The sequence below is a fragment of the Macrotis lagotis genome, chromosome 3, assembly GCF_037893015.1.
Source record: "Macrotis lagotis isolate mMagLag1 chromosome 3, bilby.v1.9.chrom.fasta, whole genome shotgun sequence".
NCBI classification, from domain to species: Eukaryota; Metazoa; Chordata; class Mammalia; order Peramelemorphia; family Peramelidae; genus Macrotis; species Macrotis lagotis.
In genome coordinates this window covers 108,032,914-108,059,111 of record NC_133660.1, presented here as the reverse complement: position 1 = coordinate 108,059,111, position 26,198 = coordinate 108,032,914, and positions in this window count along the sequence as shown.

Sequence of the window (26,198 nt, the reverse complement as noted above, 5' to 3'; positions counted from 1 at the left end):
GAAGGTGCTACCATAACCTTCAGGAGAGTTGTCAAGAAAGATTAATTTATAAAAAGTTATCAGATTTAGCAGCTAATAAATAATTGATAAAAATCTGAGAAAAGTAAAATCTGGATGATAAGAGGTTAAATTAGTAAACAACTGGTGAGGCAAAAAATATAGATAATTTTCCCAAAGAATACTTTGATCTCTTATTTGCCAATTACAAGGGACTTTTCTCAATCCTCATTCTCCTTAATTCTCTCTTTTAAGGACCCTACTTTCTCCCAATTTTCTCTGTCTCTTCTGCTGGATACTCTTCCAGATTATGACTTCTAGCTGTAGACATCCCCTCAGGCTTCTGTTCTGTGTCCATTCTTTCTTCCTCTATATACTTTACTTGGTAATTTCCTCATCATTTCTCATGGATTTAATTGCTATTTCTATACTGATGAATCTCAAATTTACCTATTATGCCCCACATTCTCTGATGACCTCCTATCTCATATCTCCAACAGTCTTTCAGACAAAATGAATTGAAATCCAGTACACTTCTAAAGCTCATTACATCCAAAACAGAACACATTATCTTTCTCCCCCCCCCCCAATAGACTCCTCTCACTGCCCATCTTCTATATTACTACAAAGGGCAACATTATCTTCCCAGTCCCTCAGTTTCACAACCTAAGATTTATGCCAGATTCTTGACTATCTTTCATTCTCCAGTCTGAACTGTTACAAAGTACTAAAGATTTTATTTTGTAACACTTCAAATATTCTCCCTTCCCTGCTTTGACATTCCCAGAACTCTAGTCCAGGTTTTCATCACCTTACTGTGGTCATGGTTGCCTGACTTCCTCTAACCCATCCTCCATTCAGTTATTAAATATGATTTTCTTAATGCTCAGGTTCCTATGAAATAAATTCCTATTGCCTCTAAGATCATCACAACACGATTGTTTGACATTTAAAACACTTCATAACTTAGCCCCCTCCTAGTTTTCCATTCTTCTTTCACTTTACACCCCTAGACATATTCTTCAGTCTAATGACATTGACCTCCTGTTTGTTTCATGTATAAGACTATATATCCATTGACTTTGGGAATTCTCTCTGGCTGACCCTCATGCCTCAACACTCTCCCTCATCCACTGTAACCCTTGATCTCCCTATGCTTCTTTAAGTCATAACTTAAATCTTAAACCTCCCTCAGGAAGCCTTCCCTAAACCCTATTAATATTAGCACCTTCTTTTGCTAATCCTGTGGATAACTTGCTTTGAATATCTTCATTGCATTTTGTCTCCCCTACTAGATTATAAACTTCTTGATACAGAGACTGTCTTTTGCCTCTTTTTGAATTCCTAGAAATTAGTCCTTTTTTTCCAGCACATGGGAGGCTTTAATAAATGTTTATTCATTGATTGGAGGATGATGGCACATCATCATCTTTAGATGGAACTAAGAATCGAACAATTCTAAAGATTATTTTAAGATTATTTGTTGGGGTGGATAAGGTTGCACCAGCCTGGAGTCAGGAGTACCTGAGTTCAAATCCAGACTCAGACACTAAATAATTACCTAGCTGTGTGGCCTTTGGCAAGCCACCTAACCTCATTTGCCTTGCAAAAAAAGTACATAAAAATAATTTTAAAAAATGATTATTTGTTATTACTTCTCTACATCATAATACCCCAACCCAAATTTAATAGTTTTGGTAACATGATGATGGACTATTATAAAACTATAGCACCTAATGGTATTGGAAAATTAATTCATTTGAAGTTTATGGTTATCATGTTTTATCATATAATTAGACCTCTTAATTCCATATTTCTTAGGAAAATTGTAATACCTGGAAAATTCCTATTAGCTATGTCAATTCTAGATTGTTAAGGTAGTCTGAATGGCAGATGTTTCATTTTAATTATCTTGGGAACTGTCAGCTGAGGAAAAGTGAACCCAAATTCAGCTAAATAATGAATCTTTCTAATGCTTGATACTGATACATTCCTCTCATTCACCATGAAGGGATAAAAATGTACAATCTAATACAGTCACCATTTTAGACCTCACTTAGGACCTACAATCTTCAAGTAAAGCACAATGTTTTTATTAATCATAATATTTTAGACCTCTCCTTAATTTTTCCAAGAGGAAAAATGTTTTCTTCTGATGAATTGATGTATTCCAATATGCCAATGCAGGATAATGATATGACATGTTAGCTGTCCTAAATATCATATTGTCTTGCTTACAAGAATCTCATGGGGAATATCCTTCCCCAAAAGACTGAAAATAATGGAATTTTAGAATTTGTGATCCATAGGGAAGACATTCTTGGACAGATAAACTTCTTTTTAACTTTCTAATGACTTTCACTATCTATGAGATGGACTTTCACTATCTATGAGTTGAATTGGTTTATAAAGTAGAACTATTTGATAAATGTGCATTTCAATATAATTGGTTTCCTTTTAATCTAATCCTTTTATCAGGAGTAAGGAAAAGGGGAAACAAAAATTATGCAACAACTTTCTTATATATTTAAAATGAATAGCAAATTATACATAATAGGTTATAGGTTCATATTCACATTCATCTTTTTAAACTATTCTCCAGTTAAGGATATGCTTGTTTTATTTCTTAAACTGAGAATAAAAATAAATACAATTTTAAAAATAAAAAAAAAAATTGTTCCTTAAAAAACTGCCAGACTGCCAACAGCAGGGTCCACAACATATAGAGACACTCACTCACACACACATGTATACATACATATTAAGAACTCCTAGGGGCAGCTAGATGGCAGAGTGGGTAGAGCACCTGCCCTGGAGTCAGGAGTACCTGAATTCAAATCAGGCCTCAGACACTTAATAATTACCTAGCTGTGTGGCCTTGGGCAAGTCACTTAATCCCATTGTCTTGCAAAAATTAAAACAAAAAAGAACTCCTGCTCTTAAAAGTCATACAAGTAGTTTATTCTATAACTCAGCTTAAAACATTCACACAAAGTTAACTATTAATGGGACCCAATTCCATGTTTATTCTAATTAACATTAATTATTTTAAATTAAATTAATAATAATATTATTTAAATATCAAAAGAGAAATTGAGGATATGCTAAAATTTTCAAATTGAACAATGAAAGTCTAAAACAGAGACCCTAGCATATGACATGAATATGATTTGCATAGAGAGAAATATAGGGGAAAAATGGCAGATGACCTAGTAATGAGCTTTAGGGGGCAAGAGTAAGAAGTGAAAGTGCCAAAAGAGGAAAAGGATAAATGGCCAAAGATTCAGAGAAAACACAGGATTCTATAGAATAACAGAAGTCAAGAGAAAAAACAGTTCCAAAAGCTAACCAATCATGTTAAATAGTTGAAAGAGGACAAATATAAAAACAACTGAGCTAACAATAGCAAGTCATTTTAAAAAGTGTTAAAGAGAGGGGCAGCTAGGTGTCTCGGTGGACCCTGGAGTCAGGAGGTCCTGAGTTCAATCCAGTCTCAGACATTTAATATTTATCTAGCTGGTGACCTTGGGCAAGTCACTTAACCCCATTGCCTTAATTTTTTAAAAAGTATTAAAGAGATTAAAATAGGATTATTTAGAATAACCCATGGTGCCTCTGATATAACTAAGGAATAAGCATGCATACTTCGTACTAATATAATATAACTCTCTCTTGAGTGATGTTATTGCATGAGAAACCATCATTCACTGATGCCATGAGCTATTTCTTTTGAAATGTTCCTCAAGAAATTAAAAGTTTATTTTTTCCCACAGTTTGACCATGCCTTTAACAAATACTATTTATATCCTTGGAGTCTTTAAAACTAGTATACTCTGACTTGACACTAGTATCATATTTTGAATAGGCTCAAGACTCAACATTTGGATTATGAATTTTTTCCCCAGTGTCCACTACCTACTCAATGAATTGTCTATTGTTCTTAGTAATTAAGTTCTGTGTTCCATCTCCATAAAGAGCAAAGATCTGGCATTCCACATTTATAGGTAAATTACAGTTTATTTTCATATTTTTCCTTTTTCTAATTTCCTCAGGGAATCCTGTCCCTTTATATTTTCTTATGTTGACCTTATGAAAGTTTTGGATTATATAGTGTAGTGATAGAAGAATTTAGAAACTTTCTAGTTTGATTTCTTCATTTTACAGATGAAGAAACTGAGTCTCACTGAAGGAAATTATGTTCTCAAAAGTCATTATATCAAATACCATTTGAATAACAGGTAAGTACAGGTTATATTTATATTTTTCATCATTAAAATTTGATAAACATTAAAACCGTGCCCACGATTCTGAATTTCATGCAATTTTTTGTGGAGAAATATAGCCAAGCACACTAAATTGTACTGGATTTCACTCTCTGAGAGTTGAAAGGGACCTAAAAGGTCGTTTAGTTCAATCTGTGAGCTACAGTGATCACCCAAGGGAGGCTTTTAAAAAAGAACATTTGCTTAAATTTCATTAAGTCTAACCATGAATGTCTATATAAATTCTCTACTTTCCCTGCCCTCTGATAAATTATTTGATTTTATCTTTCAACAAGTCCTTGAATTATGGTACATAATCAAACTTCTTTCTTCCTCTAGGCTATTGCATTAAATATGTGCTTATTTAAACTTAGAATTATATCCCTTATCTTCACATGCAAGTGACCAAACTCATTTTAGATCTCAGCAAATATTAAATCCCCATCATAATAATGTTCATTATTTGTTTAATCAAATAGCCTAAGGCTGGGAAATAAGCAAAATGTGGTTCACTAGAGGGCAGCAAAGATCAGAGAACAGAAAAGGCATTAAAATCCCAAGATGGGAAACTCACAATTTAATATGGAATGTTCTGGTAAACAGTTCCCCACATGTCCCTGTGTAGCTTCTAGTCCTGACTCTAGTTTAGAATAAGAAATTTTACCTAGTCACCCTTTGGAAAGTTGGACATTTTCTCTAATTCAATTTTTAGTATATAATGAATACAAATATCTAAAGAAGAGAAAAAAATTGCATCTTTATGTGCAACTTTGTCAATAATTACAGGCTTTCTGTTTTTTTTTTCTCTTCTCAAAGTAATGCTTAAGAAATAAGACAACTGGGAGTTGGTCATGGACTTTCTGCTACTTCAGGGAGACCAGATGTTTCCTAAAGATTTCTGTTTCCCTAACTAGAGTAATAAGAATGGAACAGATTTATATCTCTTTGAATATGTAACCCTTTGTCCAGTTTCAGAATGAGAGTAACAATTAGTAAAAATATTAAATAGTGAATAAATTTAGAATCCCTTATCAATTACACACCTTTGCAATTTTCAGATTGTTTCTTAATTTTTTAAAAGAAAATTATTTTCAAAGCAAATTGGCAAACTATCTCCTTTTCTCAGAATTTCTGGTACACACATACCCATAGGCTCATTAAATAAACATCTGCTCTATTAACATCTGGAAGGAAACTGTGAACTTATATCATCATCTCTACTTCAGAAGAATACATCCTGCTATTGTTCTGCATGCAAAATTAACATTAAGATCCACAGCAGGTCATAGCACTAAAGCATTATGCTATATGGAATTTATGCTAAATAATTTCAAGGCATCAATTTTATAGTCATCGTTTTGGAAATAAATGTTAATCAATATAACGTAACACTGAAGATTACTAGAATAAAATAGTATTTGCTTTATAATGAACCTTTAACAATCTTAACTTTACTTACATGATGTTGGATTTTTAATAGTTTAAATACTATCTTGGTAGAGCCTTTGACCTGGAAGATAGAAAAATATGCATTTCCTTTTCTAAGGACTTCTACAGTACAGTGTTGTGGAAAGAGTATTAGATTTTTAAGTACAAAAGCATGATTTTTATTCCAGATTCTATCTGACCTTAAATAAGTCACTTAATTGTTCTGTGCTTCTTTTTTCATCTGTTAAGTGAAAGGCTTAAATGGCAAAAAATGTTGATTTTCTGTTTCTCTTTTGTTAGAGTACATTGCCAGAAAGCACCTGCTGTCTTATCAACCTATTCCTTTATCTGAGTTCGGAGTTATCACCCTACCAAAGTTGTAAGGCCCTGATCTTTGGAGCCATCTTTCCACTGGAAACAACCTGACCTGGAAATCTTTTTAAGCAGCACATCCAGGATTAGCAGGGAGAAAAGGAGAAAGAAGGAGTTGCAATGGTGCCTCATCCCTAATCTTAAATTAATCCAATCCTCCCCAATTCTTAAATGTTTTTTTTTGCCTCAATCCACTATTACTTCTGAAACCCTCATCTATTGTAAGCAAACACCTTTTCAGTCATAAATCATTTCCTCTCATTTTTTTATTTTCATCCTCTAATACTGAAAGAATCCTAAGAAGTTGTTTGTATCATGTTTTTTAACAAAGAAGCCAGCATCTCTTGACATTGACTGTGTGATTTATCTCACATCTCTGGCTCAAAAGGGCAAGATGGTCCTTACTCTCCACTCCTACTTCCCAGGTTCTCTTCCCACTACACTCCCTCAGTAACCACCTCTCCTGCTTTAGAGTTTACTCTACTCTGGCCAGACCCTTGCTGTTTTCATCTATGCATATCCAGGCCATGCTGTTTCCTCCCAAGAAGTTCAGAATCTGGATCATAAATTTTCTTCTCTGCCAATTTTGAATACCTTGGATTGAATTTCTCAAGTTTCTCAATTCCTAGGATGTTCTCTATTCCATTTCATCCCTGAACAGTAATAATATCCAGTAACTCCATTTCTATTCCCCCACTCAACTAAACTTGTTTAAGAAATTGCAAGTTTCATATCTTCTGGATGTCCCTTTAAAAATCTGATATTCTTGGTTCTATGATCTTTAATTTAGAGAACAATATCAGTCCAGAAAATATGCATTCACTTCCTAGCTCTGACACATGTTGGCTACATGGTCCTGGGCAAGTAATTTTAATTTTCAGTGATTCAGAATGCTCTTCTAATCCCCTCAAAACTTTCTGAGAATATAAATTATGAAAGAAATAGCAAGAGGTAGTTTCCTCCTAGAGAGTCCACAGCACCAATGGAATAATAGGTCATTCCAGTTACAATCAAGTAGACTGATTAGCTCACAGCTTGTTTTCAGAATTGGGAAACATATCACAATTAACCAAATCAAATATAAACACAAACAAAAACACACATACACACACACACACACACACACACACACACACACACACACACACACACACACAAGAATTCCTTTCAGGACAGAAAAAGCTCTTAAAGGCTACACTGTAGATGTCCATCTATGCTTTTATGGTTCTGTCAGTCCTCAAGAGAGTTAGTAAAGAAAGTATCAACATTTGGAATAGAAAATGAAATTTAAAAGGAAATGGAAAGTGCCAATTCTCAGGAGAGATTCTGCCTCTGAATCATTCAATACCAGGAAAATTATTAGTTGTTCATAAATATGCAAAAGTATTATTGCATATTATAAACATTCAATGCCAAACTGAACCATCGAGTAAAAGGAAACAGGGTCTTACTTTAGACTGGAAGTGGAAAAAAGAACATTACTATTTTAGTGAAGGAAATGCAGAGAATAAAGAAGTAAGGAAAGGAGCATAGGGGACTAAAGGCAAGTTACTAAGTAAAAAACAAAAACCAGAAATCTCTCTGGTAAACCAGAATCATATTCAGCAGGGTCATGGAAGCACAAGAATTTAGGACTGGACCCTGGGAAAAAGATAAAGTAAGGGGAAAAAAGGATAAAAAAACAGTTAAATCAAAAATTCCCAATTCTTCATGATCCCATTTGGAGTTTTCATGGCAAAAATAAAGGAGTGGTTTGCCATATCCTTTTCCAGCTCCTTTGGCATGTGAGGAACTGAGGCAAATGGGGTTAAGTAATTTTCCCAGAGTCTGAAGCCATATTTGAACTCATAAAGATGAGACTTCATGACTCCAACTGGCCCTCTAATCACTGTGCCATGTGGCTGCCCTTAAGAGTCAAAAAGGAATTTAAATATCCACATCTCCTACTCTATTAAGTCCTTATACAAACTTAGATTCCTGCAAGATAGGATCCAGGTACTAATTTTAAATAGGAAAATAATTAGAAAACAAAATGTGAAAAAGTGATTTGATAAAATTTAGGTGCTATTCTGGAAAGAGGATTACTAAAAAAGAGGAATTGTGGATAAAAGATTATATGAAATCTCCTGGGAACAAATGACCAAAATTGTTAAGAATGTATCACAAAAGGAAGTATCTTTGAAGATGTGGGACTAAGAATTTATGTGACATTGACTTTTTTAAACAAGGAAAAGAAGTGTTTCTATTTTTTGGAACATTTCTGTCTCTTTCTTCTCTGTCTCTCTGTCTCTGTGTCTTTCTGTGTCTCTCTGGATCTCTGTGTCTCTGTCTCTCTCTGTCTCTCTGTCTCTCTGTCTCTCTCTGTCTCTCTCTCTCTCTCTCTCTCTCTCTCTCTCTCTCTCTCTCTCTCTCTCTCTCTCCTGTTTATTCCCCCTCACATTTCCCCTTCAAAGAATAATCTTTCTGGGTCCTGAAAATGAAATCCCTGAGACTTGTACAAACAAGAAGTTAGCAATGGACATTTCCTCTGAAGAAAGGATGGAAACCAAAACAAAGGTGCTTTCATGTTCTGTTTGCTCTTGGTAAACTGTGAGTGTTAGAGAAAAATCTTTGATTTTTTCATTCATCTCCTCCTATGGAAGATCCAGACTAGCCAGTGTTTACAGAACAAAGAAGCTCATTTCTTTCCCCAGGAAATCAGATGGCTGAAACTTGGGGAGAGTAATTAAAATAGCATTAGGGGAGATGAAGGAGGAGGTTTGTTACCCAGTGACAAAAAAAAGTCGATGCCCATTGAATCACAAAAGTAAGAGATAAAAAATACCATCTTGATGACTTCAAGAAGAAAAAAAAGCAAATTCTTGTGTTTTAATCTATATTTTTCACTTCTGATCATGTGGACTAGACTTGGGTTCAAATGCCACTCTCATACACTAAATATGTGGCCGTGGGGAGTCACTCCCATAAGTCAGTATGGCAGACAAATCTTTAAGACTATAGGCTATTCTCTCTTGCTATTCTTGAGATTTCTCATCTTTTGGGGGGCAGGGAGTTTATGATTATTCTCACAAGATTATTGTAATAATTTAAAATAAACCTAACAAAAAAACACTATAGGCTAAAAAGGAGCTGTTGGTCTTTATTGATAGAGAGAATTTCCATACTTGGAGTTCCCTAAAGTTATGGAATCATGGTCCAGATCTCTTTCCATCTATATCCCTATATCCATCTATTCAAATCATTAAAGTTACTATCTCAGACCAACATTTTTACTTTACTAGGTTTTCTACTAAATGATTTCCCCTCCCTTGTTTTTAATGAGATCATTAAACAATTATTTGATGAGTTATAAAGTCTGTTATTAAACATGGTCAATTGATATGAAAATATATTAATCACCAAAGCTTTATTAAGGGCATACAATCTATAAGATTGTGGAATCTTACAGAAATAACAAATTAAGATAATGGTCCCTAATTTCAAAAAGTTTATAATAATGTTGAGAATAAAAAGTCAAAATAATTACACTTAAAGCAATATTAATAATATATTGATACTTCAAAATATGAATCTGTGATCTCATTGAAATGGAAACACCCAGAAAGGTATTCCCTCAATGGTATAGATAGCAACTCATCTGTGTCTTCTCATCCTACGTGACTTGTGCATATATATCCCCCTATAAAACTTTATCACATTGGATCCATAAGACAAGTCTGGCACTTCCCTCTATATCTAATGGCAATATGTGAGTGTTCTTCAAACATAGGAACTGTCATTCTTATCATTGTATGAATACCAATGGAGCACATTTGCTATCTCAATCACATTTAGTTTATCTATTTATTTATTTATTTCCTTATTTGCTTATTTACTTATTTATTGACCGTTAAAGAAATGGTTCTGGTGGAGGGGTGTAAAAGATTGAATTTTAAAACAAAGAACATTGATACAGAATTTAAAAACAAAAGAAAAGCTCTAAGCTTGAATATAAAATACTACTGAATTCTAGAACATAATTATATAAACAAATCACAAGCAAATTTCCCTAAGAGTCAGCATGGGTTCATTGAGAACTCATCACAAACCAACATTATTGCCTTCATTGAAATTTTAACTTTTTGTATGGATTTTTGAATGTTTATTTTATATTTCCCCTAAGCTTGAGTCTAGAAAAATAGAAGTTCATAGCATTTCATACAAAGGAAAGTTCTTGAACTACCTTGATATTGCCAAAAGGTTCAACATTAGAAGCTAAAAGGATTTCATCAATGAAATCTACTTTGATGTTGTATTTTAAGTACTATGGAACCTTTTATCTAAATTGTAGCAGAAACCTTCATTATATGTTGTCGTCTTCATTAGATTTTGAACTCCTTGAGAATAGGGGTTGTCTTATTTTTCTATCTGTAAACCCAGCATTTCATACAAAATGAGCCCTTAATAAGTACCATTCTCTTTTCATTAATATAATTTTATATAGAAGTATACATATGGACAATTCATATCTTACAGTTTTATGTTACTTTAATTTCTGGAAGTATTGAACAAAATTTTATTTCTTCTCATACAAAAGGTGAATCTCATAAAGAGTCAAGAAACAGAAATGTCTATCAGTTACTTCTGACAACTAATATGTTATTTGGATTAATTGTAGCTGAAATTATTACTGAATAAAAAGGACAGAAAATGAGCATAATTGGAAAAGAACAGTTTTCTAATTATGCTTATTATGTTCTTTTAACAAGAATACAAACCACAGAAGCACATTTTTATTTTTAGTCGCTATAAATAAAGTTTAGATCTAATTGAGGTTCATGGAAAGATAGATTAGATAGATAGATGCATAGGCAGATAAATATATAATATATACATATATAATATATTCATATAGATACACATACATGAATATGTGCATATAATAGGCATATATATTGTGTATGTATGAGTTATGGATTTACATCCATTCTCCTTCATGATAAACCTCACCCTAAGTATCCATCACCCTAAGAGAGACATACACACATGATACTCTGAAGGCATCACTTATATTTAACAAGATATTTATAAACTAAATTTTTATTGTTGAAAATTATGTGAAACATATGCACCACATACTTTTGAAAATGAGAAGGAACCTTAGAGACTGAGTTGACAAGAACCTAGAATTTTTTTAAATTGAAAGAAGCGTGTGCATTTCTATTGAAAGAGAGGTTTAAAATTAATTGAACAGATTCCAAAACTAAGTATATGTACTCCAAGGTGACCAATCAGAAAAAAAATAGCAAACTCCTAATATTTATAAGAGTTCTTTTTGAAGTCATAAAGAACTGGAAACAAAGTTGTTCAATTTTTTTTTTTTTTTTTAGTTTTGTCTAATCCTTTGTGACTCCATTTGTGGTTTTCTTGGTTAAAATAACAGAATGGTTTGCCATTTCCTTCTCCAGCTCATTTTACATATGAGAAACCGAGGTAAGTAGTACTAAGTGTCTTGCCCACAGTCACACAGCTAGTAATTGTTTGAGGCCAGCTGCAAATTCATGAACATGAGTCTTTCTGTATTTAGATCCAATTCTATATCCACTGTGCCACCTACCATTAAATTGGAAATGGTTAAAATTGTGATTCATGAAATGTAATAAAATGTATTATTAAATGTATTATTGCATTAAATGTATTATTAAAATGTATTATTAGGAATGTCAAATAAAATAAATATAGAGAAACATGAGAAGAATTAAATGAAGTGATTCTAGTTTAAATGAGGAAAACAATAGACACAATGGGTATACCAATATACATTAAAAGAACAACAAAAGAATTAGAACTGAATTCTGTAAAAATATGAGTAAGTTTGGCACCAAAAAGAGATATGGGTATTGTTCCCCTTACTACTTTGTAGGAACAGAAGCTCATCAGTGTCTGACACTCCATATAATATCAAATTTAGTTGATATGTTGGTTCATTTTTCTAGATCTTTTCTTATTTACTAAGAAGTTTATGTCTCTGTGAGGGGAGATAGATAAATTAGGAAATGTAAGTGATGTAAAAATAAATTAATAATATCAAAATGATCAATTTTAAAATTAATTAAATTAAAGTAAAATAAATTTTAATTGAAAATTCACATTATTACAAGTAGTCTTTGGTGTGAGTTCAATGTACAGTATTAGAAATAAGCACTGAGAAAATAAAAGGTTAATTTATTTTAGATAAAGTCTATCCTCAAATTTTTGGACTTTATTTTAAGATTACCTCTGATTGTGCATCAATAACATTTATGAATATAATTCTCAAAAAGAGAAGAAAAAGTTCTCATAATAAAGAATATGGTGTCAGAAAGTAATCTAATTATGAGAAAAATTCCTATGGAGAATTGTAGGTAACAGATGAAAATGGAAAGAAAACTAAAGCAAGCCTGGAAAGACCATTGTGAATGTCCAGGTAGAGACTATACTATTTTTAAAGTAAATAGTATTTATTTTTACAATTACATATCAAGATAATTTACAACATTCATTTTTATAAGATTTTGATTTCCAGAGTTTTCTCCCTCCCTCCATTCCCCCTTCCCCAAAAGGACAAGCAATCAGATATAGATTATACATATACAATCATGTCAAACATATTCCTAGATTAGACATGTTGAAAAAGAAGGAATAAGACAAAAGGGAAAATCCACAAAAAAGCAAAAAACAAAAAATAAGTTAAAATAGTAGCTTTAATCTGCCTTCAGACTTGATAGTACTTACTCTGGATGTGACTAGGATTTTCCATCATAAGTCTTTTGGAACTTACGTCATTGTTTTGCTGAGAAGAGCTAAGTCAGTTGTATTTGATCATCACACAATGTTGCTATCATGGTGTATATTCTTCTACACTTCATTGAACATCAGCTTATAAAAATATTTCAAGTATTTTCTTAAATCTGGCCATCCTTTCTTATAGCTTAATGGTTTTCCATTATGTTCATCTTCCATAATGTGATGAGTATTCCCTCAATTTCCAATTCTTTCTGCCAGCACTTAAAGAGTTGTTATATTTTTGTCCTTGTGGATATTGCTCCCTTTTTAATAATCTTTTGGGGATACAGACCTAGTAGTGTTATTGCTGTATGAAAGGATATGTTCAATATTTTAACATTTATTTACTTATTTATTTTTTCATCCAAATGCACATGTATATTTTTAAGTTACAAAATTTCCTTGTACCCTCCCTTTAGCAGCAGTCAGGTTAACATTGTACATACATATTTTTGATAAACGTGTTTACAGATCAGCCATTTTTGGTATGAGGAATTAGGATTAAGGAAAGAGATACATAAAGGATAATTTTTATAAAGTGTTCATCATATTCTAAAGGGTTTTTTTTGGTTTTTTGGTTTTATTTTTTGTTTTGTTTTCTGCTGTTTTTCTTCCTCTTGATGGGGATAACATTGTCCATAGCTGGACTAATATGGTTGTCCTAGCTCTCTGAACTGCTGAGAGGCACTGCTTCCATCAAGATTTATCATCTCACAATGTTGTTGTTAATGTGTATATTGTTTGCTTGGTTCTGCTCCCTTCATCAGATTCTATAATTCATTTCATGCTAACCTAGAGTCCAACCTTTTATAGTTTCTTATAGAATAATAATATTCCATGATATTCATGTACCAAAGACTTGTTTAACCATTCCCCAATTGAAGGGCATCCCCTCAATTTCCAATTCTTTGTGAGTGCAAAAGTGCTATTATTAATATTTTGGAACATATAGGACTTCTCTCATTTTTTTTATGATTTCTTCAGGTGATAGGCCTAGGATTGGAATTTCTGGGTCAAAAGATGTGAACATTGTTATTGCTCTTTGGACATAGTTATGTACTACTCTCCAAAATGGTTGGATCCAGTCACAACTCCACCAGCAATGCATCAATGTCCCAATCCTCCTATAACCTCTCCAACATTAATCATTTTCACTTTTTCTTATCTTAGTCAATCTGATTGGTGTAAGGTGATACCTCATGGCTGTTTTAATATGTATTTCTTTAATTAATAGTGATTTGTAGCATTTTTTCATATGATTATATATGTATATAGCTTTAATTTCTTCATTTGAAAACTGTCTATTCATGTCCTTTGACCATTTATCAATTAGGGAATGATTTGTAACCTTATAAATTTCATGCATTTCTCTATACATTTTAGAAATATGACCTTTATCAGAACTCCTAGTTGTGAAGATTGTTTCCCAGCTTTCTGTTTTCCTTCTAATTTTGGCAGCAATGATTTTAGTAATGCAAAAACTTTTTCTTAAATTTTATTTTATTTTTCCACAATTATCTACTTATTTATTTGCACATTACTAAAATATTCTTGTTGTAAGAGTAAACATAACCCCCCCCTCACAAAAATATAAACCCTTGTGAGAAATTAAAATAAAAGAAAGAGAAAAAAATGTGCTTCAGTCTGTTATCTGATACCATCAGCTCTGTCTCAGGTAGATCACATTCTTTATCATAAGGCCATCAGAGAAGTTACTTGCATATTTTCCCACAATTGCTGTTGCTGATTGTAATTCCCTCCATCCATTTATCCCCACTAACGTTTATTATATTTTCTTCCTCCTTTCACTCAATCCCTCTTCAAAAATGTGCTCTGGGGCAGCCAAGTAGTGCAGTGGACAGAAAACTGGCCCTAGGACCAAGTTGCCCCAAGCCTACATCCCACCCCAGAGAACAGCAACCACCCAGCCCCCTTGGTCCTGGACAGATCACCCAAACCCATCACCTTACAAAAACTATAAAAGAAATGGGTTATATCTGACTATCCTCTCCCATGATCTATCCTCTCCGCTATCTATCACCTACATCCTCCCTTTTCTCCCCCTTTTTCTCCTTTTTCTTCCAGATTTCTATATCCTATTCAGTATGCATTCTGTTTCCTCTCTGAGCCATTTCCGATGAGAATGAAGGCTCCCTCATTCCCATTCACCTTACCTCACTTCCATGCCATTGCAAAAGTTATATCTTGACTTTTTTACATGAAATGTCCTTAGCCTATTCTACTTCTCTTTTCTCTTCCTCCCAGTACATTCCCTTTCAACCACTGACTCTGTTTTTTTTACAATATATTATGCATTCAAATTCAGTTCACTCCTGTGCCTTGTCCAAATATGCTCCTTTTAACTGCTCTAATAAATGAGAAGGTTCAAATGAATATTATCAGTATCATCTTCCCATGAAGGAATACACACAGTTCATCATCATCATCATCACATCATCATAATCATCTTCATTAAATCCTTCATAATTTACCCTTTCAAATCCCTCATAAATCATGAGTCCTGTACTTGAACATCATCAAACCTTCTGTTCAGCTCTGGTCATTTCAACAGGAATGTTTGAAATTCCCCTACTTCATTGAAAGTCCATCTTCTTCCCCTAGAAGAGGAAGTTCAATTTTGCTGGGTAGCTGATTCTCAGTTGCTTTCAAAATTATTTTTCCTTCTGAATATTATATTCCAAGCCACTACAAGCCCTTAATGTAGCTGCTGCTAAGAACTGTGTAATACTGACTGTAGTTCATGATATTTGAATTTTTTCCTTCTGGCTGTTTGTAATATTTTCTCTTTCACTTGGAAGTTCTGGAACTTGGCTATAATATTCCTGGGTTTGGGGGATATTTTTGGATCTCTTACAGGAGGAGATTGGTGGATTCTCTCCATTTCTATTTTGCCCTCTGCTTCTAGGATATCAGGGCAATTTTTCTGTAGAAATTCTTTAAAAATGAAGTCAAGGCTCTTTTCCTGATCATGACTTTCAGGTAGGCCAATAATTTTTAAATTGTCTTTCTGGATCTGTTTTCCAGACCAGTTGTTTTTTCGATGAGATGTTCACATTTTCTTCTTGTTTTACTTCTTATGGTGTTGAATTATTGTGTCTCAATTCCTCACAATGTCATCAGCTTCCTTTAACTCCAATCTACATTTGAAGGAATTGCTTTCCTCAGAGAGCTTTCTTATCTCCTTTTCCATCTGGCCAATTCTGCTTTTTTAAGTCATTTTTCTCCTCCTTTTTGGATTGTTTTATCCATTTGACCTAAACAGGTTTTTAATACATTGTTTTCCTTCAGCATTTTTTTGGATCTCCTTGGCTAAGCTGCTAACTTGGTTTTCATGTTTTGCCTGCATCTCTCTCATTTCTCTTCTACTTCCCTTACTTGATTTTCAAAATCTTTTTTGAGCTCTGTCATAGTCTGAGCCCAACTTCTATATTTCTTGGAGTGTTTAGATGCTGAAGTTAGGACTTTTTCATCTTGTGAATGTGTGCTTTGATCCTCCATGGGACCAAAGTAATTGTCTATGATCAGGTTCCTTTTTTTCTGTTTACTCATTTCTCTAACCTTTGCCCTGGTTTTGGGGTGCTTCCTGAGTTTTTGAGTATTATTGAGACACCCCCACAAGCACCTTAGTTCCTTCAAGGTCTTATGGGAGACTCTTCCTGTCCCAGGAACAGAGGAGAGACCTCCACAGTCTTCCACCCCACCACTCCCTTACCTTCTGTGGGCTAAATGCTCTGAAAGCAGCTGCCCAGGCAGCTCCCTGCTGGGCAGCTCTGTGGACCTGCTTCCATTTCCTGGGATCTGGGCTGTGCTAAGGAAGGCCATACATGACTGGGTTTCATGCTTGCTCTGGTAGAGGTTTCCTGCTTGATCTTCCTAGTTGTGCTTGGTGCTCCCTAGGTTGGCAGGTCAGGAACCTGCTTTTGCAGCCAGGAACTGGGCCTGTCAGGGACCCAGGCATCCTGCAGGCTGTTCCCAGAAGGCTGGAGCTCCTTCACTATGGCAGGCTGCTGCCCCCTCAAGCCTTATGGAACAGAGCCTTTCCATGATTTTTCAGATTACCTTGAGATAGAGAATTGCCTCACTGGATATTTCTGTGGGTTCTCTCTTTTGAAAATTTAGTGAGAGTTATAATTTAAAAGTTTTTGAATTATTTTGGAGAGAGTTCCTAGGAAACGCTGTTCTCTTGCTGCCATCTTGGCTCCTCCCCAGTGAAAAAACTTTTTAATTTAATATAGTCAAAACCATTCATTTTGCAGTTTATAATGTGACCTAATTCTTGTTTAGTCATAAATTTATCCTTTTTCCATAGATCAGATAGATAATTTTTTGGTCTATTAATTTATCTATGGTATTATTCTTTATGTCTAAATCATACACCCATATTCATCTTGTTTTGGTATAAGGTATGTGGTATGGATCTGTGCCTAGGTTTTGCCATATTATTTTATTTTTGTCAAATAGTGATTTCTTATCCCAGAGGCTGACTTCTTTGGGTTTGTCAAATAGTCGATTACTGTAGTCGTTTACTGCAGTTTCTTTTGAACCCATCCTAATCCACTGATCCATTACTCTATTTCTTAACCAGAACCAGGCAGTTTTTATGACTGCTACTTTATAGTATAGTTTTAGTACTGGTAGAGTTAGACTACCTTCCTTTACATTCTTTTTTTTTTTATCAGTTCCCTTCCCTTTTGTTGCTCCAGATGAATTTTGCTACCATTTTTTTTTTCTAGCTTGGTAAAGCAGTTATTTGATAGCTTGATTGTTATGGAAGTGAATAAGCAATTTAATTTGGGTAAAACTGATATTTTGACTATATTAGCTCCATCTAACCATGAGTAATTGACATTTTTTCCATTATTTAGATATGATTTTCTTTGTTTGAGAAGTGCTTAATACAGCTTCTGGGTTTGTCTTGGGAGGTAGATTGCCAAGCATAGTAACTTTAAATGGAATTTCTCTATCTCATGCTCTTGGGCTTTGTTGTTTATATATATATATATATATATATATATATATATATATATATATATATAAATGCTAATGGTTTATGTGGGGTTTTTTCCTATCCTGATACTTTATTGAATTTGTTAATTGTTTCAAGGAGTTTTTTGGATGATTTTCTTGGATTCTTTAAGAATATCATTATATCATCTGCAAAGAGTAAAACGTTGCTTCTTCATTTCCAGTTCTGATTTCTTCAATTTCTTTTTCTTCTCATTGCTAAAGCTATCATTTCTAATACTATATTGAATAGCAATGGTGATAATGGGCATACTTGTTTTACCCCTGATTTTATTAGAAATGCTTTGAGTTTATTACCATTGCATATATTTGTTGATGTTTTTGAAAGAAACTATTTATTATTTTAAGGAAAACTCCATTTGTTTCTAAACTTTCTAGTGTTTTTAATAGGAATTGATGTTATATTTTAACATAGGTTTTTCAGCATCTATTAGGATAATCTCTTGGTTTTGCTATTCATATACCCAATTATGTTGAGTGTTTTCCAAATATTGAATCATCTATGACTACCTGGTATAAATCCTACTTGATCATGGTGTATTATCCTAGCAATAACTTGTAGTCTCATTGCTAAAATTTAATTTAAGATTTTTTGCCTCAATAATCATTAGGGGGATTACATTGTCTGTTTTGGTTCTTCCTGGTTTAGGTATCAGTACCATGTTAGTAGCATAAAAGGAGTTTGGCAAAACTCCTTCTCCTATTTTTAAATAGTTTGGGTAGAATATGAATTAATTGTTTCTTAAATGTTTAATAGAATTCACTTATAAATCCATCTGAACTTGAAAACTTTTTCCTGGGGAGTTTATTGATGGTTACTTCAATTTCTTTTTTTCTGAAATGGGGTTATTTAATCAATTTATTTCCTCTTCTGTTAATCTGGGCAGTTTTTGTTTTTGTACTCACCCATTTCACTCAGGTTATCCAATTTATTGGCATACAGTTCAATTAAGTAGCTCTGAATTATCTCTTTAATTTCCTCCTCATTGGTGGTTAGCCTACCCTTTTGATTTCTGATATTGGTTAAGTTGGTTACCTTCTTTCTTTTTTTTAATCACATTAAGCAAATATTTGACTATTTTATTGGCTTTTTCATAAAACCAACTCAGATTTATTTATGAGATCCATGGTATTCTTGCTTTCAATTTTATTAATCTCTCCCTTGCTTTTCATAATTTCTAATTTGTTATTCAATTGGGCAACTTTAACTTGTTCTTTTTCTAGTTTTTTAATTGTATACTCAATTCATTGAACTTCTCTTTCTCTATTTTATTCATATAGGTATTTCGAGATATAAAGTTTCCTTTCAAAACTGCCTTGACTGCATCCCATAAATTTTGGTATGATGTCTCAATATCATTTTCTTAGATCTAATTACTGATTTTTTCTATTTTTTGCTGTTTGATCCACCCATTATTTAAAATCATTATTTAATTTGCAATTACTTTTTGATTTGTCTTTCCCTGACCCTTTATTACATGTAATTTTTATTGCATCATGGTCTGGGAAGTGTGTATTTATTATTTCTTCCTTTCTGCATTTGATTAAAAGTTTTTGTAACCTAGTACATGGTCAAAAGTACCTTTTAGGGAAAACAAATGACTTGTAAAATAGATCCATGAGAGACAATCTATGAATCATGTGGGAAATTATAAGGGAAAACTGTCTAAATCTGCTAGAACAAAAAAAAAAAAACAATATAATGATCTAAAGAATACCAGAACCTCTCAAGAAAGAGACCCCAGGATAAAAACTCTAAGGGTTGTTTTTGATAGCTCCCCTATGAGTGAGTTTCTTCTTCATGTACCTGACATGTACTGCCAAGAAGAAGGTGTATTCATTTAATGGGGACATTAAGTTTTCTCCAGATTTCTATCATATCTAAGTTTTCTAAGATTTCATTCACCTTTTTAACCTGCTTCTTGTTTATTTGCTGGTTATATTCATCAAGGTCTGAGAAAGGGAAATCGAAGTCACCCATTATTAAAATTTTTCTGTGTATGTCTCCTTGTTATTCACTCAACTTTTCCTTAGGAGTTTGGATGCTATACCACTAATTCCATACATGTTTAGTAATGATAAAATTTCATTATCAATGGTACCTTTTAAAAAATGTAGTTTCCTTCTGTATCCATTTTAATGAGACTGATTTTTATTGAGATAAGAACCACTACCCCTGATTTCTTTTCTTCAGCTGAGGCAAAATTTATTTTGCTCCAACCTTTTACCTTTACCCTGTGTAAAGGTATCTTTCTGCTTCAAATGTGTTTCTTGTTAACAATATATTGTAGGATTCTGGGTTTTACTCCATTCTGATATCTGCTTCCATTTTATGAGACAGTTAATCTCATTCAGTTACATGGGATTTCCCTCCATGATATCTTCCTCTATTCATATTTTTCACTTTCATCTTATTACTCCTCACCAAAATTGATGCCCTTTTCCCTTTTACTTTCCCTTTAAAATTTAATTTTCAGTTTATTTTCACTTATACCATCACATTTAACTTCCCCTTTTATCAGTCCCTTCTTCCCTTATCTTTCCCTTTCCCCCTTCCATGTACATTATGATATATTTTTAATCCCAAGAGGGAATGTATCTTATTCCCTCTCTATGCCAATATCTATTGAATAGAATTTACTCAGCATTCACATTCTCCCTTCTTTCCCTCTAAAATTGTAGATCTTTGTTGCTTCTTCACCTGGTGTTATTTATTACTCTAGTACTATTAATCAGGTATCATCAATCACAGTTTGATTATTTAATTGATTTTTAAGTTCACATTGGTATTATCACGGATTGTTTGCTTGATTACTTAATAAGCAACATTGTTTCAAATTGCATCAAATTTTAATTCTATTCATTTTTTTTACCTTACCCCTTTTTCAGGCATCCTACAAGTACATATAATCCTCCTCATGAGCCAAAGTATCATCCAAAGCCACATCATTTCTTGAACTATTTGTTACTCTTCCTCCAGTCCTATTTTCTCATACACTTAACCTCCCTGTGCCCCTTAGGGTACTTAAACACTTGTTAAGTGAAGCACAGCCTAATTTCTCTCACCTTTACCTCCCCTCCCTGCCTAAGGTATTTAACCCCTTGTTAAGTGAAGCACTGATTAATCAAGCCCTAATTTAATTAACTACAACATCTTAAAGACCTCCAAGTGCTGGGAGGCTCTGAAGAACTTTACAAATGATTATCAGACAGAGACACTGACTCAGGACAACCCTGCTTATGATGCTCACATCTGGGTAAGTGCTAAGCTTTGCCAACATGGCAGGGGTTTTTTTCTCTCTCAAATATAGTGATGTCATCTTAGACCCCTTCAATGGAGAGACAAAATCCAACTATACCCACATCCTTTCAGTTCAATCTCTTCAATTATATTTGACTCTTTAATGATCCTAAAAGAAGTAAAGTTTTAAATAATTAGAAGTGTTATATCTTCCCTTTTAGGGTTGTATACAATTGTATACAATGGTATTGACATACATTTTTTATATTTCATTTTGTTTTTTTCTTTCAATTTTCATTTACTTTTTTATGTAATTTGAGTCATTTATTTGGCAACTGAATTCTCTGTTCAGTTCTGGTTTTTTTGTCAGGAAATTATGGAGCAGCCATATTTTTTTCCCTGACAGCATATGCTGAAATTAGCAACATATATATATATATATATATATATATATATATATATATATATATATAAATATAAATATAAATATAAATATATATATATATATATATATATATATATATAGTATTCCAGGTCATTAAATCCTTCACTGCTGAGGCTCATAGGTCCTCTGTGAGTCTGATTGTGTATCCTTTGTATTTGAAGTGTTTTCCTTTTGCTGCTTGCAATATTCTCTCCTTTTTTGAGACTTCTGGAATTTAGTTATAATAATCCTTGGAGTTTATATCCTGGGCTCTCTTTCTTGAAAGGTTCTTTGTATTCTTTCAATGGTTATATTGCATCTTGGACAGTTTTCCCTTATAGTTTCCTGCATGATGCTTTCCAGGTTCCTTTTATTTAATCTAAGCTTTCTAGTACTCCAATGATTCATATATCTTCTCTCTTGGATCCATTTTACAAGTTGTTTTCCCTAAAAAGTCCTTTACATTTTCTTCAATTTGTTCAGCCATTTTGTTTTGTTTGATGGAATCTTGTAGTCTGGAAGATTCATTGGTTTCTTTTTATTCAATTCTAATTTTCAGGGGTTCGTTTTCTTCAATTACATTTTGTGTTTCCTTTTAAAAGGTGTTGAATTCTCTGATCAGTTTTTCCTACTTTTTATGTAGGACTCTCATATCTTCTTTTTCCATTTTTCTTCTTTGCTTCTTTTTTGGTTTTTAAATTATTTTTAAGTTCTTTTGTTTGCTTTTGTATTTAAGTCCAATTTAAAGATTGTTTTGATACTTCCCCTGTGAGCTTCTTCTTCAGACATGGCATTTTTATCCTATTTGACTGTATAACAGTTTTCTATAGTAAGTGCTGTTTTAGCTTTTTTGCTCATCTTTGTTGTTTCAGTTCTGCTACTAGTTTATAGGGAGTATAGATCCAAGCTTTTTTATTTTACTGGGCTTAGGGTCTGATCCCTGACTTGTTGGTCAAAATGTTGCCAATACAATCCAGGTCTTGCCTTTACAAATGATTTTTAACTCCTTTATGTCCAGATTCTAATAACAATGGTTTGTAACCTACCCAGTCCTGTCTTTTGTCCCAGTGTTCCCATGATTAAGACTTTATGTGGGGTTGGGATCCTCCCTGCTGGCTTGTTATGTAGCTGTCTGGACCTCTGCTATTGTCAAACTGTTGGGACCTGGATTGCTCTTTGGCTAAGAGCCTCCTGCTGGATTTCCTGCTCTCCTACTTCCTGGGCTTTACCTCCCCTTTTCTCCGACCTTCATTAAGATCCTCCATGATGTCCACCATTAAAATCTGCTTTGAATCTTCTCTTTTTCATGGTGGGATTTGTAACTTGAATGTCAGAATAGAAGCTTCATCTGATAGGGAAAAGCTTCTTTGGTAAGGAAAAGCTCTGGCAGCATGTTAGCTTTGCACCATCATCTTGATTCCACCCCGGAAGTCTCTGATATGCACAATTTTTTGCCCTTTAGGTATAGTTTCAATTTTCTCTCTAGAATGGTTTTATTATTTCACAATCCCACTATCAATGTCCCAATTTTCCCATATCCTCTCCAATCAAGTTCCTTTTGTGTCATATTAATCAATTTGATAGGTGTGAGATGGTACTTCCAAATTATTTAAATTTGCATTTATCTAATCAGTAATGTTTTAGATCATTTAATGGCTATAGATAGCAGGAAAACTATCTATTCATATCCTTTGATCATTTATCAATTGGGGAATGACTTGTATTCTTATAAATTTGGTTCAGTTCTCTATATATTTTAGAAAGGAGACCTTTATCAGAAGCTACAAATTGTATGTACAAATTGTTTCCAGATTTCTGCTTCTTTCTAATCTTGGTCTCATTTTTTTGCAAAACTTTTTAATTTAATCAAAATTAATGCTTTTGCATTTCATAATATTCTCTATCTCGTATTTGGTCATAAAGTTTTGCATTCTCCATAGATCTGACAGGTAAATTATTACTTGTCCTCCCAATTTTCTTATGGTACTACTCTTTCTGTCTAAAGTATGTGCCCATTTGGGCATATATATATATATATATATATATATATATATATATATATATATATATATATTGTTGGATATGTTGGTCTATAACTAGCTACTGACATACTCTTTCCCCATCAGATAGTGAGTTCTTATTCCAGAAGCTGGAATCATTGGGTTTATCAAAGATTAGATTACTATGGTCATTTTATACTGAGTCTTATGTATTTATTCTATTGCACTGACCCATTACTCTATTTGTTAGCCATTACCAACTAGTTCTGATGATTATTGCTTTATAATTTGGTTTTACATCTGGTATGGCTAGGTCACCTTCCTTTACATTTTTGTTATGAATTACCTTGATAATATTATCCTTTATAGTTCCAGATGAATTTTATTTTATTTTCCTAGCTCTATAAAATAATATTTTGGTAGATTGAGAGTTATAGAATTGTCATCTTTATTATATTATTTCAGCCTACTCAAGATTAATTGATTTTTTTGTCCACTTGTTTAGATCTGAATTTATTTTTATTTGTCATGGCAAGTAGTCTCCCAAATGCTTTATTTGACTGTAGTTATTTTAAATGGAATTTCTGTTTTTATCTATAGGAGTTGTTTTCTTTGATGGATATTTTTTTTCATTTGACCAATTCTATTTTTTTAAATATTTGTTTTCTTCAGTCAATATTTGTGCTTCCTTTTCCAAGCATTGACTATTTTTCCCCAAAATTCTCTTGCATAACTCTCATTTCTTTCCCAAATTCTTCTTCTACCTCTCTTCCTTGGTCTTTAAAACCCTTTTTCAGCTTTTCTAAGTATTTTGGGGGCTTAAGATCAATTCATATTCTGTTTTGTGGCTTTGCATGTAGGCATTTTGATATTGTTGTCTTCTTCTGACCTTTATAAATATTATCTCATGTCATTCTCACAACAGTTCTGGGAGGCAAGTGCTACTATTATCTCCATTTTACAGTTGAAGAAACTGAAGTAAATAGAAGATAATTGTTTTACTTACTATGTGTCATAAGCTAATTAAATTTGAGGCTGGACTTAGGGATTCCCAATGCCAGGTTCACAATCTAGCTACATACTAGAGAACCACTCCCCTATTCTACATCCTATGAAAATGAATCAATAATTAATAAATTGGAGTCAATGGGAAATCAAGAAATTATATTAGAAAAAAATTACCAATAATGGAATCCAAAATGCGGTGTACATACTATAGATAATACATGATATTATACATCAAAATTCAAAATGAAAATATTAGAACTATTTATATTAGTTTAGATTTTAAAAGGAAGAAAATAGTCTTTACTAATATTTAAATATAGATTATTGCTGGTATTCTCACATTTCTATATATAAGTAAGTTACCTTTCAAGTAGAGTAACTGAACTATTTTAGGGAAGAGTGGAATAGTTACCATGGATTATATTATTTACTTTTCACTAAATAAATTCTGATAAACTGGATGCCACTTTAAAAATTACTGAAAAGAAAACTTAGACAAAACTAATATAAGACACAACAATAACAGAGAAAAGATTAACAATTCTAATCCTAGTATGAGCCTTTCATCAGTTACAAATATGAAATACATTAAATTTGACAATGAGTATCTTAAAAATAAAAATAATTATTATTATTTGAAAAATATATTTGCATTTATTATCATTGATGAAGAACCTTACCAGGGTCTATCATTTCTTACACAATAAGTACATGGCACAATAAAGCTATCACAAATTGAAAAAAAAATTGTAAAAACTCATTTTTTGTCACTAAAATTGATGTAGGTTACATATAAGAATTATCTTAGTCAAACTTTAAAATCTTCGAAGCAAAATTATCTAATTTGTGTAAAAATGTTTCCATTGACAAATTTCAATGAGCTTCATTAGTTATTTTAATGCAACAATTTCCATTTAATTTATAAAAATAGAGAAGACCAAAATTTAATATCCAACATTCAACAAAAACATTTGTATAATCAGGGAATGGGAGTGAAAAATGAATAACTCTGTGCAGCAAATGTATCAATCTATTTGGATCAATAAACTTTTATGAGTTGACTTATTTTTTTAATCTATGATTATTAGTAAAACCAAGTATTATAGATCTTAGAACCTAAATTTCTACTTACAATACCTGAAAATATCAAGCTAAGATTATAAAAAATTACATCAACCCCAGGAATAAAAGATCAAAAACTTTTTGCATCACTAATAAGTAAAATTAAAATATTATAAAATATCATGTATATGTTTTAGAAAGTTGATGATATTTGTTCATTATTACATGCCAATATTATAAATGAGTGAATATATATATATATATATCAATTGTGAGTACATATTATAAATTTTTTACTTATACATATGCCTAATTTTAAGTATAGTGACTACAGCTCTAAAGCAATTGAATGTATGCTATATTTTATAAATCAATAACATTTTATAAGGTATTTATGTTTAATATCTTGATTATGTAATCTATAATTCAAAAATTTTAAATCTGGGCTCACTTGGACTGCTCTTTCATTTTTTTAAATTGATAATTAATTTTATTTTTTTAATCATATATTATGACAGCTTTAAAAAATTCATCCACATGTGTGTACATATTCT